General features: G+C 38.0%; 1 pseudogene; it reads left to right on the plus strand.

Annotated features, from left to right (window-relative positions):
* LOC109840526 overlaps positions 6-14480 on the plus strand; it is a 22182-nt pseudogene continuing 7707 nt past the window's right edge.

Genomic DNA, 14480 nt, shown 5'->3' on the forward strand with positions numbered 1-14480 from the left:
CGTTAATGTCGGGCCGGGCCAGGTTAGCTCGCCCAGCTCGACATTTGCCTGCAACAGTCACATTATGTGACTGTTGCATCTGGGCCGGGCACCGGTCCGGCCTGGGTACTTACACCGATCATTTTTACGGTTGGGTCAGGTCAGGCGCCGATGAGGAGGCCCGTACCCGGGCCCGGAACCCGATCTGGCCCGAGTTTCCGGGCCAAACCCGGGCCCGGGCCGGTGAGCCAAATGGATAGCCCTATGGTGCACTATCTTGCTCTTCACCCTCAGAGTCGTTGCTTCTTTCATCCTCTTTAATTGTTGTCCCTCTTAACGGCTTCATATTGTCATAAGGGATGCTATTGTTCATGACATTTGACGTTCCCCCGTATGAATGTGCACTTAGATATTAAAAATTGTGTCCGCTCCATTTCACTTGAAGAAGAAAGAAAACTACCAGACTTAACTCCCAAATCTAACATGCGTGAAAATTCTCCTGGAGGTTTGAATATTTAGCACGGACTATATGGTAACTTTTCAATAAACAATTCTACCGTTGGTTATGACTTGCTCAAATTAAACAAAATACTCATACGATGATCGTTTAAGATCTCAACTTTGAACGTTCCATCAAAAGTTATGGGCTAATTGCATATTATTTTTAGTCGGTACTCTTGTGGGTCAATTTTCGTAACTCGGTGTAATTCCTTAATTTAGTCACGGTAACTATATGATTCCAAGATCATTAACGGCGTCGTTACCCCTCTGACGTACGCTGGTATATTAGTTATTCCATAATTATTTTTTTCACCATAAGAACAAGCAATAAAAATCATATTGTTCAACCTATGCAAAAGAAGATTATATCATTTAAATGCAAAAAAATTAAAAAAGTTTATCAGGGCATTGAATAAGAGAAGAAAACCCAAGATACAAATAATCTCATATAATTTTGACCAAAAACTCTAAACCCCAAAATAAAAATCCTAAACCCTAGAATTGAGCATTCTATGCCCTAGAAGTTTAATTTTAATTACAACAATCAACATACAAAGCATTCGAACTACCACAAATAGAGTGATTGATAAAAAAGTTCAAATCCTAGAAATTGGATTTTGATAAAAAAAACCCTAGATTTTTACATGTTAAAAAAGGAGAGAAGGAAGAGAAATCTCCCTAGAGATCTTAAGTAAACTTTCACGATGAATTTCACCCGCAAAATGAGGTTGAGAGAAGTGGGTAGGTGGCTGAAAGAGAGAGAGAGAACGAAGTTGGAGAGGAGAAAAATCGAGATTTTGGGGAGAAATGGTTTCGGTCAGTATATATAAGGGGGGTAGGTGTTAGACCCTAGAGGGGGGTGATTAGGGTTTTATGCTAATCTAATCCGATTATATGCCAATTAAAACTTAATTAACAAGTTATCCTAGCAAGTATGAAATACAACAAGTTATATAAGCTAGGATAAGAAATATGAACAACAAGATATATCCTAACAAAGAGATATAGGCAATGTATGTGCAAGGATATAAAATAAACACAAGGTGATATATCCTACCAAAGAGATATACAATATGATATATGCAAGGATATGTAAACTAACACAAGGATAAACAAAATGAACTAGATAGAGGATGAAATAAATGAGCAATGCACAATTGGCGATATAAGATAAATACAAAAGCAAATGCGCCAATGACAAACTCAAACACACTCAAATGATCACGGAGTTTGGACCTTCTGTCCTACGTCTCCTCTCCCCACTCCCGGGGAGACATCCACTATCACAACTGGATTTTCTACGCTCACCCGAATAACGTTTACACCTCACACTCGGTTTTCTAGCTAACCGAAAACTTTACAATCAACACTCTTGCAATCACACTCTACACCCTCACAAGTGTTGGACCTAGCCGTGTCTCCCTCAAGTGCTCAGTTACAACCTCTCCTTAGGCTCGTCAACCGACACCACTCCTCTTGGGACGATCCCCGACTCTCACCACACACTCCTCTCGATGTACAAGTGTATTACAAAGTACTCTTTTTAAAACTTTTCTTAGATGATTATAGAGCTGGGTATAAGGGGGTATATATAGGAGACCCCAAAACATAAGAAAAACCCAGCAAAAGGACAAAAACCCCGAAAAACAAGGAGTCTGGAAAACTAGCCATTATGCAGTAATAAGTCGACTTGCTACAGTGATAAGTCGATTTATAACTAGCCGTTACAGCCAAATTTTCAGCTTATAAGTCGACTTCAAGTCGACTTAACAGACAGTACGAAAAACAAGGAGTCTGGAAAACTAGCCGTTATGCAGTAATAAGTCGACTTGCTACAGTGATAATTCGACTTATAACTAGCCGTTACAGCCAAATTTTTAGCTTATAAGTCGACTTAACAGACAGTACAGGTTTTCGGCAGAGTCTGAAATTTTGCGTATCTGGTTTTGTAAAATCAATTAAAAATAGTAAATCAACTCTAAAAATTATAAAATTTTGTGGGAAGTTTCTAAACATGTATATGAACATTTTAGAGAAATAATTTCTTAAATATCACCTCCTATTTGAGAGAAATAATTTATTTTGTAAACTAGTCGAAAATACATAACTGTGCAACACTTCATAAGTCGACTTGTATAAGTCGACTTACTATAAGTCGACTTGCCTTGCTTTATTAGTCGACTTAGCAGAGGAGAAAATGCACATTCTAGAGGAGTTCATAAGTCGACTTGTCAGGGTTTATAAGTCGACTTATAAACATGCACATACACTATTCATGCTGAAAATCTGATTTTTAAAGTGCCTTTAAAAATAACAAATAAATTCCAAAAAATATAAAACTTTGAAAAATATTTATAAACATGTTGATGAACATGTTACAAAAGGAATTTTTGGAATTTCACTTATCATTTGTGAAAACTTGTCATATTACAAAAATGTCCAAAACATGTAAACATGAGATACTTGAATTTTGATGTTTTGACATAAACCAAGTTTTGAAACTTTGTAAAATATTTGTATGGACATAATAAAAGATGTTTATGATGTATATATAGTCCAAAACATATTTTTCATAAAAACACATATATTTACGAAAATCACAAATATATATGTGTGTGTATATTTGAGCTTATAGAATTAACACACATTATATAAAACCTAAACTACAAACATTATAAACTATATACCCAAGCTTGATGAAGGTCTTCAATGAGCTCAACTTGGTACACTTACGGATGAAGCTTGAACTTGGATGTTCAACTTGAATTTGCATAGCTTCATCGACATTCCGCCAACCTCCTTTGGATATGATCGTTGAAGCTCTATTCCATCCATCCTCCAACCACATTGTTTGTCTACAATACATAGGAATGCACAGACACTAGACAAAAAATATTAGTAGTAAATTGTTTGTTAAACATCATTAAAACAAGAAGGCCAATAATCTCTCCCTTTTTGATGATGACAAACAATTTACAAAAAGAGATATATACATGAAGGAAATGAATATATAATTTATAATTCACATGCATATAAACAAAAAAGAATATACTCATAATATTTCTCCCCCTTTGACAACATCAAAAAGGGGACAAAAGATGGAAGAGAGCGAAGGCTCCCTCTATCAATATGCATGAGTGAGTATAAAACAACTATAGGGAATAGCTCCCCCTATCAAAATGCCATATAGAATATATGAAATAAAGATCAAGGCAAAACATGTGAGGAAGAATAGATAAGAGCATGCTAAAAATTTACTCACATACATTATGATAATGAGAACACATGTGGATACATCAAAATAAAAATAGTGTCTCATTAGCACAACTATAAAAACATAGTGTATAAAGATAGATCTATGAAATCAAAAGAAGGGAAAAACAAATCACTCAAATGAAATCATAACTCAAAGTTTAAATCCAAAAACGTAAGACCAAATCATCATTGATTTTCAAAAATCAGGAGAGACAACTATATCTAGCTCTTGAGCTAGTATCAACCCATATAAATATTTTAGCACCCGGTAAACAAGATTTGGGAATAAACACCCAATAAATCCGGAGGGTTATATAAGTACAAACCTCTCATCAAAACAAAACCAATAATCATGAAAACAAAAGAATTTAATCAATAATTGTTTTCATGGTCAAAAGTTTAAAGTATAATTTTTCAAAACTAAGAAAAAGAAAAAGAAAAATATTAAAATTCTTGGTTTAAAAATCAAATTTGTTTTGGTATCCAAGTATTCTTGGTACCAAAAGGTTTAGAGACATGACCACTATCATTAAAGCTCAAAGCCCTAGGGTTATGAACCCTCTTGGGCATATGTGGTGTACTAACACGGTCAAAGCAATAATCGCTCAAATAACCCTTCCGATTGCAATATGTGCAATGAAAGAGATCCATTTGTTTTTGTGGACTATTAGCTCGTGCACGTGAAACATTTGCAACCATAGATGATCTTTTAATATTATTTTGTAAATGTGAAACATTATCAAAACAATACTTTCCTAAGTGGCCATATCTACCACAAACATCACATTTAAACTTTTGTAGCTTAATAAAATCATTTGGCAAAGGTGAAGTCTTTTTTAAATCATAGCAAAATTTTGCCAAATGGTCAAAACGACCACAAAGATTACATTTAAACACATTAGCATGTTTATGATGTGCATGATAGGCATATGCATGTGTATGTGATGAAGAAGCTACATGAGATGCACAAGGAGCATTAGAATTCTTATGTTTGTGTGCATCATAACAAAACTTAGCTAAATGACCTTAACGGCCGAAAATAGAACACTTATAAGTTTTGCTATGCATGTGTGCATAATGAGTGAATGATTTTGACTTAGTCTTGGCACACATGTCCATAAGCTTCTTATGATTATCAAAGCATATTTTTAAAGTGGAATCTAAAGATGAAATGCATTTTTTCATAAGATTCAAGTCTTCATTTTTTGGCACATATGCACTTTTAGAAGTAGAACATAAATAGTTATTTATAAAAGAAGCAGTATCATTTTGTATGTTCTTTACTTCTAACATGTCATTATCTTTTTCATGAGTTAACTTGGCAAAGTTTAAAAGCAAAGAATCATGATCCGATTTTAATTTTTCATTATTTTCTTTAATGATCATATTTTCATTAGAAATAATATCAAACTTAGAAGTTAAAGACTCATGATCGGATTTCAAATCTTCATGCTTGCTTTTTAAATCAATAAAATTATTTTGCAATTTGTTAAAAGGCATGCAATAATTTTTTACTAGCACAAGCAAGTTCATTATTAGATAAATTATTAATAGATTCGAACTCGTAAACCTCACTAGGGCTATCGCCTAGTGCTCGTGTACATGAAGCTCCATATGAACTTGAAGTCGGATCATCCAAAGCTTGTTGGATCGCCTCCAAATCCCCTTGATGTGCTTCTATAAATTTCCAAAGTTTGTAAACACTATCAAAATGAACAAACTTGTTAGACATAGATGAATTAAAAGCATTTAGCAAATATTCTAACAAAATATTGTTCATTGTAAACATACGATGATCATTCTTATTCCACTTGGTTTTCTCCAAAGTGGGCACAATATAAGCATCATCTATAATTTCCCATAAATCAAAGTGTTTAGATTGAACAAAAGTTTAAATCTAACACACCATTGGGCATAGGGGAAATTATCTAATCTAGGAGCAATATTAATGGCATAACCTAAACCATGCATATCCATAATATAAAAGGCAAGCAAGATACAAATAACGCTTAAAATTAGATTAGCACAACAAACTAACTTGGATCTTTAACTCAAGGCGATTAGACCTTAAATCAAAGAGCACCAAGCTCTGATACCAATTGTTAGACCCTAGAGGGGGGGTGATTAGGGTCTTATGCTAATCTAATCCGATTAAATGCTAATTAAAATTAATTAACAAGTTATCCTAGCAAGTATGAAATACAACAATATATATAAGCTAGGATAAGCAATATGAACAACAAGATATATCCTAACAAAGAGATATAGGCAATGTATGTGCAAGGATATAAAACAAACACAAGGTGATATATCCTACCAAAGAGATATACAATATGATATATGCAAGGATATGTAAACTAACACAAGGGTAAACAAAATGAACTAGATAGAGGATGAAATAAATGTGCAATGCACAATTGGCGATATAAGATAAATACAAAAGGAAATGCGCCAATGACAAACTCAAATACACTCAAATGATCACGGAGTTCGGACCTTCCGTCCTACGTCTCCGCTCCCCACTCCCGGGGAGAAATCCACTATCACAACCGGGTTTTCTACGCTCACCCGAATAACGTTTACACCTCACACTCGGTTTTCTAGCTAACAGAAAACTTTACAATCGACACTCTTGCAATCACACTCTACACCCTCACAAGTGTTGGACCTAGCCGTGTCTCCCTCAAGTGCTCGGTTACAACAGCTTGGATCTTGTCCTTAAGAGCATAGCACACCTTGGTAGGATGGTGCACCGCTCTATGAAATGCGCAATATTTCGGATCATTGATTCTCTTGGCATCTTCCTGATCCTGGATCGGAGGCAATTTGATCTTATTATTCTCAATGACCTCTCCCTAGGCTCGTCAACCGACGCCACTCCTCTTGGGACGATCCCCGACTCTCACCACACACTCCTATCGGTGTACAAGTGTATTACAAAGTAAATCTTACAATTAGGCTCAATACAATAATTGATTGTTCTCAACTATAGATGAGAACACAATGTAAGCTCAATCTCACAAATCACAATCCCACAAGCCAATATATAATGTATGAAATGCTACAAGCTCAAATAGGGTGTGTGTGATAAAATGAGTACAAATAAAATCTAACTCAATTAACAAACTAGCAATAAATGATAATATGAAAATAAAAACGAATTGCTAGAGAATAGAGTTAGGAAAACTTCTCTATAAACACAAAGAGAGGATGAAGAAGATTGAGGATGAATCCCTCAATTGACAACGTGAGCTTCCTCCTTTGTAAACACAAACCCCAAACTAAATAAACTTTTAATCTCCTTTAAAACTTGTTTAAAACTCTCTTTAAAACTCTTCTTGGATAATTATAGAGCTGGGTATAAGGGGGTATATATAGGAGACCCCAAAACATAAGAAAAACCCAGCAAAAGGACAAAAACCCCGAAAAATAAGGAGTCTGAAAAACTAGCCGTTATGCAGTAATAAGTCGACTTGCTACAGTGATAAGTCGGCTTATAACTAGTCGTTACAGCCAAATTTTTAGCTTATAAGTCGACTTCAAGTCGACTTAACAGACAGTACAGATTTTCGTCAGAGTCTGAAATTTTGCGTATCTGGTTTTGTAAAATCAATTAAAAATAGTAAATCAACTCTAAAAATTATAAAATTTTGTGGGAAGTTTCTAAACCTGTATATGAACATTTTAGAGAAATAATTTCTTAAATATCACTTCCTATTTGAGAGAAATAATTTATTTTGTAAACTAGTCGAAAATACATAACTGTGCAACACTTCATAAGTCAACTTGTATAAGTCGACTTACTATAAGTCGACTTGCCTTGCTTTATACGTCGACTTAGCCGAGGAGAAAATGAACTTTCTTGTAAAACCCCGAAAATTTGAATACTTTATGATAAATAATAATAAATATGTTATACATTTATAAATAATATATTATGATGTTTGAGTATGCTAGGAACTGATTTGAGATCAATTCAATGTATATATGTATATATGTGAGTACAAATACACAAATCATGCACAAAGGCCAAGAGTGAGAATCTGAGAATTTTGACTAGTTAAGAGTTTCTATGTTTTTGTCACTAATTCATTAAGAATATGGAAAAGTGTATAATACCAAAGTTGTAGATCTCTTCCAGAGCTTTCCAACAAATCTTATATCACCTTATTCCGAGGTAGTATGAGAAAGTTATAGCCAAAATACCGAAGAGAATGTTACTAGTCAGACTGAATTTCTAGTTTCGGGTTTCGGGTTTGCTGCTATATATATACATGTTATATCACGAAAATCACCTCTTTTCTTCTGTTTTACAAACCCTAGCAGCCCCCCCTCTTCTCTCCAAACCCTAGATCCGTTCTTGGAGGATTTTGGAGGAGTCGACGCGAGATCCATCGGTGTTCAGCGAAGGAGGATCATTCTCACTTGTTTTTGGGAGTTCATCTACACCCAAGGCGAGTAATTTCTCACCCAACCCCCACCCTTTTTGTTTTCATGTCAAGAACTGAGTTTTTATTGGTTTTTATGGAGCCAAATTGGTCGACCGCGCCGCTCTGTCGGGGGCTCGCTTTAGGGCTGCGGTCGACCGCGACGCTCTGTCGGTCGACCGCGATGCTCTGTCGGTCGACCGCGACGCTCTGTCGGTCGACCGCGAAGCCGCAGCGGTCGACCACCAGCCGCGTATCAGAGAGCGGTCGACCGGTGCGGTCGACCGTCGCTCTGTCTGTTGTATAACCCCTGTTTTGTGTATTCTGGGGTATTTCACTCATGTGCGAGAGTTCGCCTGGATTATCTGACATTGGTTTTAGTCTTATTATGTATCCATGCATGATAGATGACCTGAGGGTATAAATTGGGGACTTACACACTGATTTGAGTGTGGATTGATATAAGTAGATTTTTCTATATATCTCAGTCCTCGTGTTGGACAAGCATTACCTTTTAGTCCTCGTGTTGGACACCCTTCCCACTTAGTCCTCGTGTTGGACATGCATTGCTATTTAATCATCGTGTTGGATATGCATTACCATCCGGTCCATGAGTTGGACAACGGTCACATCCGGTCCATGCGTTGGACAACGGTCACATCCGGTCCATGCGTTGGACAACGGTTATTTTCAGTTCATGAGTTGGACGTTTACTTCATGCAGTCTATGGGTTGAACGTTTAATTTATATAGTCTATGTTTTGGACACTTAATTGTTTTCTGACATGTCACTCATGTGAGTTTGACATGACACTTACGTAGATTTTGACATGATATTCATGTATGTAATAACATGATACTCATGTGGGCTATGTCACAACACTGTTTTCATGCTCTAGTGTTCGTCGTATTTCTTTTATTATTATTACTGCACTAGAACCTTGGGTTTGGTATTTAGGAGTTTACAATTTGAGATGTAAGGTATATACATGAGGGTTTCCTTGTTTGGATTATTTCGCTCGACGTACCTATGCTCGTGTTATAAATTTCTAAATACTAAAACCCTCTTTAGTAAGATCAATGATTTTTGATCTCTTATATATTAACTGTATTTTTCTTATACAACGAGCCCTGTTCCCTTGGGGTTGGTTGTGATGTTACTCGCTAGCGCTTTGACGCTCGTTGTCCCTCCCCCTTTCAGGTAACGAGCCAGGAGCCCGGAGAGTCGTAGACTGATGGCGATGCATTTTAGCTTCAGCCGTCTCTTTAGTTATATTTTCTTTGGAGTTCCACATTAGATTTTTATTTAGACATTTGAGAGTATTGTTCTAGAAGTTGTAAAGGCTGTGTGCCTTATTTCCTTTTCGTCAGATATTTGTATTTGAGACTTGTTGAGTATTCCAGTTTATCTACTCAGATCTTGGCTATGTATTTCTGTATGTGGGATGATGAGATATTTATGTGACTGTTATCATTCCATCAGTATATCTTGTATTATCTTTTACCTGTTTTGTACCTACACCAGTTGTTGACTCTACTAGATAGATGTTAATTGTGATGGTGAAACATGTTATTGCACGGTGTGGTGCTTTGTACCTACACCTGTTATTGACTCTACTAGAGTGATAGAATTGTGATGGTGAAACATGTTATTGTTCGGTGTGGTGCATGGCAGGTTTGACATTCTTGGTTTTACCTTGGACTGCAGCCTTGTGTGAACCCAGGGGCGTCACAGTTGGTATCAGAGCTCTAGTTCCAGTATCCTTAGGATCATCCTGTGTCGAGTCGTGGAGCTAGGATAGAGTTTCCTAGGATTCATGTATAGAGTCCGTAAGGATTTCCTAGTATGAGTGAGGACGATATATGCGTATATCTCAAAATTTGAGAAATTTTTTTTATGACAACTATTTTTGTATAAGTTTAAAGTATTTGTGCAAATACTATATGTTGTGAAAATTGTATTGTGATACGCTATTTATAGAGGTCTATTTTGACTCCTAAACCCTTATTTTCTTTTGAGCAGAGATGTCAGAATATGATATGTCACGTACTCAGAGATCTGGACAGGCTGAACCACAGCAAAATCCACCTGAGCCGTAGCAGGCTCCCCAGTACCTGGTAGATCTTATGGCTCCCCTAGTCGCTAGGATAGCAGCAATCGAGGAGCTTGTGGCGAATCACATTACACCACCACCACCAGTAGCTAAAACCGCCATTTCTCAAGAAAATGGGACAGCTAAGTTCCAGAAGGACGAGGAAGGGAGTGCTAAGAGAGGGCACGCCGGAGACAAGGGCAAGAACAAGAGACCATTGATTGGATCCCAACAGCATCAGCAGAGCCCCCATAAGAAGGGATCTCAACAGGATCAGAGAGCAAGTCAGCAGTACAAGTTCTGGGGATCTTGTTTTAACTATCGCAAGGTCGGACACAAGGCATTAGAGTGCCGCAGTGCACCAACAAGAGCTCAGAAGGGAAATGGTCCAACTCAGCAGCAACGGAAGACTAAAGGGCAGGTTCTAGCAGTTCAGGAGGTTTCCCAGGGGCAGATTGTCTCATATTCTCTAGCACCAGTGACAGAGCAGTCTTTAGCCACCGGCAGAGTATATGCAGTAGTCCCGCATGATCATGGAGCTAATGGAGCAGTTTTGGAGGGTACGTTCTTTGTGAATCCCTTTTTCCACCCGTATTCTTTTCGATTCGGAATCGTCGCATTCCTTCATATCGCATGCATTTATGGCTAGACTCCAGCTTGTAGCTCAGCCTCTAGACACCCCTTTTATCTGTTTCCACCCATTTAGGAGAGGTATCGCTTCTGGAGAGCGTTTGTAGGAGGTGTACCGTCAGTTTAGACGAGTCGGAGTTCATAGTCGATTTGATAGTGTTGCGTATGTCCGAGTTCGATGTCATCCTTGGTATGGATTGGTTATCTTCCTACCATGTTAGTATTGACTGCTTTGCGAAGACAGTCAAGTTGCGAGCGTCCGACGGGTCCGAGATGATTGTAGCCACCTCTCAGGGCAACCGATTTGCGGAGTCATTTCTGGCGTACATCGAGGAGGTGATGCGACGGGATCAGGGTGCTGAGTTATTGGAGACTAGAGTTGTCTCAGAGTATCAGGATGTCTTTCAGGACATACCTGGATTACCTCCAGTGAGAGAGGTGGAGTTTTGCATTGAGTTGCAGCCAGGCACAGCCCTGATATCCCGCGCACCCTATCGAATAGCACCAGCTGAGATGAGGGAGCTTCAGACCCAGTTGGACGAGATATTAGCTCAGGGTTTTATTCGCCGGAGTCATTCTCCGTGGGGCGCGCCGGTCCTCTTCGTGAAGAAGAAGGACGATAGTATGAGATTATGCATAGATTATAGAGAGTTGAACAAGGTCACTATCCGGAATAGGTACCCATTACCTAGGATTGATGACTTGTTTGACCAGTTGCAGGGGGCGCAGTATTTCTCGAAGATTGATCTTCGTTCGGGCTATCATTAGTTGCGGGTTAGGGAGATTGATATTCCCAAGACCGCCTTTCTTACTCGATATAGTTCTCTCGAGTTCTTGGTCATGCCATTCGGATTGACCAATGCACCCGCGATATTCATGGACTTGATGAACCGGGTTTTCCGTCCCTTCTTGGATCAGTTTGTGATCGTCTTCATCGAAGATATACTCATTTACTCGAGGTCAGAGGCGGATCACGAGGAGCATCTGCGGATAGCATTGAGGACTCTTCAGGAGCATCAGTTGTATTCCAAGTTCAGCAAATGCAAGTTTTGGCTTTCAGAAGTCAGATTCCTTGGCCACATCATCAGTAGAGAGGGCATAGCAGTGGACCCGGCTAAGGTTACGGCAGTTCTTGATTGGGAGCCACCGAAGACGGTGACAGAGATTCGCAGCTTTTTGGGATTAGCTGGATATTATAGGAAGTTCATTCAGGACTTCTCGAAGATTGCGATGCCTATTACGCACCTTACGAAGAAGGGTGTACAGTTCATAACATGGAGTGCCAGAAAGCCTTTGATATTTTGAAGACTAAGTTGACTACAGCATTGCTATTTAATCCTCGTGTTGGATATGTATTACCATCCGGTCCATGCGTTGGACAACGGTCACATCCGGTCCATGCGTTGGACAACGGTTATTTTCAGTTCATGAGTTGGACGTTTACTTCATGCAGTCTATGGGTTGGACGTTTAATTTATATAGTCTATGTTTTGGACACTTAATCGTTTTCTGACATGTCACTCATGTGAGTTTGACATGACACTTACGTAGATTTTGACATGATATTCATGTAAGTAATAACATGATACTCATGTGGGCTATGTCACAACACTGTTTTCATGCTCTGGTGTTCGTCGTATTTCTTTTATTATTATTACTGCACTAGAACCTTGGGTTTGGTATTTAGGAGTTTACAATTTGAGATGTAAGGTATATACATGAGGGTTTCCTTGTTTGGATTATTTCGCTCGACGTACCTATGCTCGTGTTGTAAATTTCTAAATACTAAAACCCTCTTTAGTAAGATCAATGATTTTCGATCTCTTATATATTAACTGTATTTTTCTTATACAACGAGCCCTGTTCCCTTAGGGTTGGTTGTGATGTTACTCGCTAGCACTTTGACGCTCGTTGTCCCTCCCCCTTTCAGGTAACGAGCCAGGAGCCTGGAGAGTTGTAGACTGATGGCGATGCATTTTAGCTCCAGTCGTCTCTTTAGTTATATTTTCTTTTGGAGTTCCACAGTAGATTTTTATTTAGACATTTGAGAGTCGTGCATGACAGGTTTGACATTCTTGGTTTCACCTTGGACTGCAGCCTTGTGTGAACCCAGGGGCGTCACATTTCTAGAGGAGTTCATAAGTCGACTTGTCAGGGTTTATAAGTCGACTTATAAACATGCACATACACTATTCATGCTGAAAATCTGATTTTTAAAGTGCCTTTAAAAATAACAAATAAATTCCAAAAAATATAAAACTTTGGAAAATATTTATAAACATGTTGATGAACATGTTACAAAAGGAATTTTTGGAATTTCACTTATCATTTGTGAAAACTTGTCATATTACAAAAATGTCCAAAACATGTAAACATGAGATACTTGAATTTTGATGTTTTGACATAAACCAAGTTTTGAAACTTTGTAAAATATTTGTATGGACATAATAAAAGATGTTTATGATGTATATATAGTCCAAAACATATTTTTCATAAAAACACCTATATTTACGAAAATCACAAATATATATGTGTGTGTATATTTGAGCTTATAGAATTAACACACATTATTATATAAAACCTAAACTACAAACATTATAAACTATATACCCAAGCTTGATGAAGGTCTTCAATGAGCTCAACTTGGTACACTTACGGATGAAGCTTGAACTTGGATGTTCAACTTGAATTTGCATAGCTTCATCGACATTCCGCCAACCTCCTTTGGATATGATCGTTGAAGCTCTATTTCATCCATCCTCCAACCACGTTGTTTGTCTACAGTACATAGGAATGCACAGACACTAGACAAAAAATATTAGTAGTAAATTGTTTGTTAAACATCATCAAAACAAGAAGGCCAACAGTAGGATCCACCACAAATAGTCGAGGTTGGCAACCCTAACTATTTCATGACTACCCTTCCCGATTTTCGGGTTGGGGAGTCTCTGCTAAATAGCCGGGGTTGACAATCCTGACTATTTCATGGGTTGGTTCCAGTCTCTGCTAAATGGACGTGGTTGGGATCCCCGACTATTTCGAAGTTGGCGCTTCGAAATGGTCGCAGTTTCCAACCTCGACTATTTTGTGCAATGTTTAGTCGCATAACCATGAGAGAGCCGCGAGGGAGGTCCTAATTAGTTAGGGTTGACAACCCCGACTAATTAGGACCACGATTTTTTTTAAAACGACCAACTTTCTAGTCACGAAGTTGACGTAGCGAGAAAGTGGATCGATTTTGATAAATAAGTTTGGATTGGATCGAAATGTGGGATTAAAATTGTGAATGAGTTCATTTCAAAAATTTATTCATTTATCATTTGCTTTGATATTTCTTATTAAAAAAGGAAAAAAGAAAAAAAAAGGAAAAAAAATAAAAAAATAAAAAAAACCCGTTACTGCTAAACCCTTCGTTGGGGTTTCCAATCGAAATCACAAGAGAAATGTAAAAAAAGAAGATGCTAGTGTTACTGATGTTCAAGGTCCGTTCTTTTTCCTTCTCTTGCTGCCGCCATGGTTGCCATTTTGGAACTCCGCAACCACTTCGCCTCTCCTCGTCCTTCTCCGCCGCCGCCACCGCCAACGCCGCAGTCGTC

Source organism: Asparagus officinalis, chromosome 1 (genome assembly GCF_001876935.1).
Source record: "Asparagus officinalis chromosome 1, Aspof.V1, whole genome shotgun sequence".
Classification (NCBI taxonomy): Eukaryota; Viridiplantae; Streptophyta; class Magnoliopsida; order Asparagales; family Asparagaceae; genus Asparagus; species Asparagus officinalis.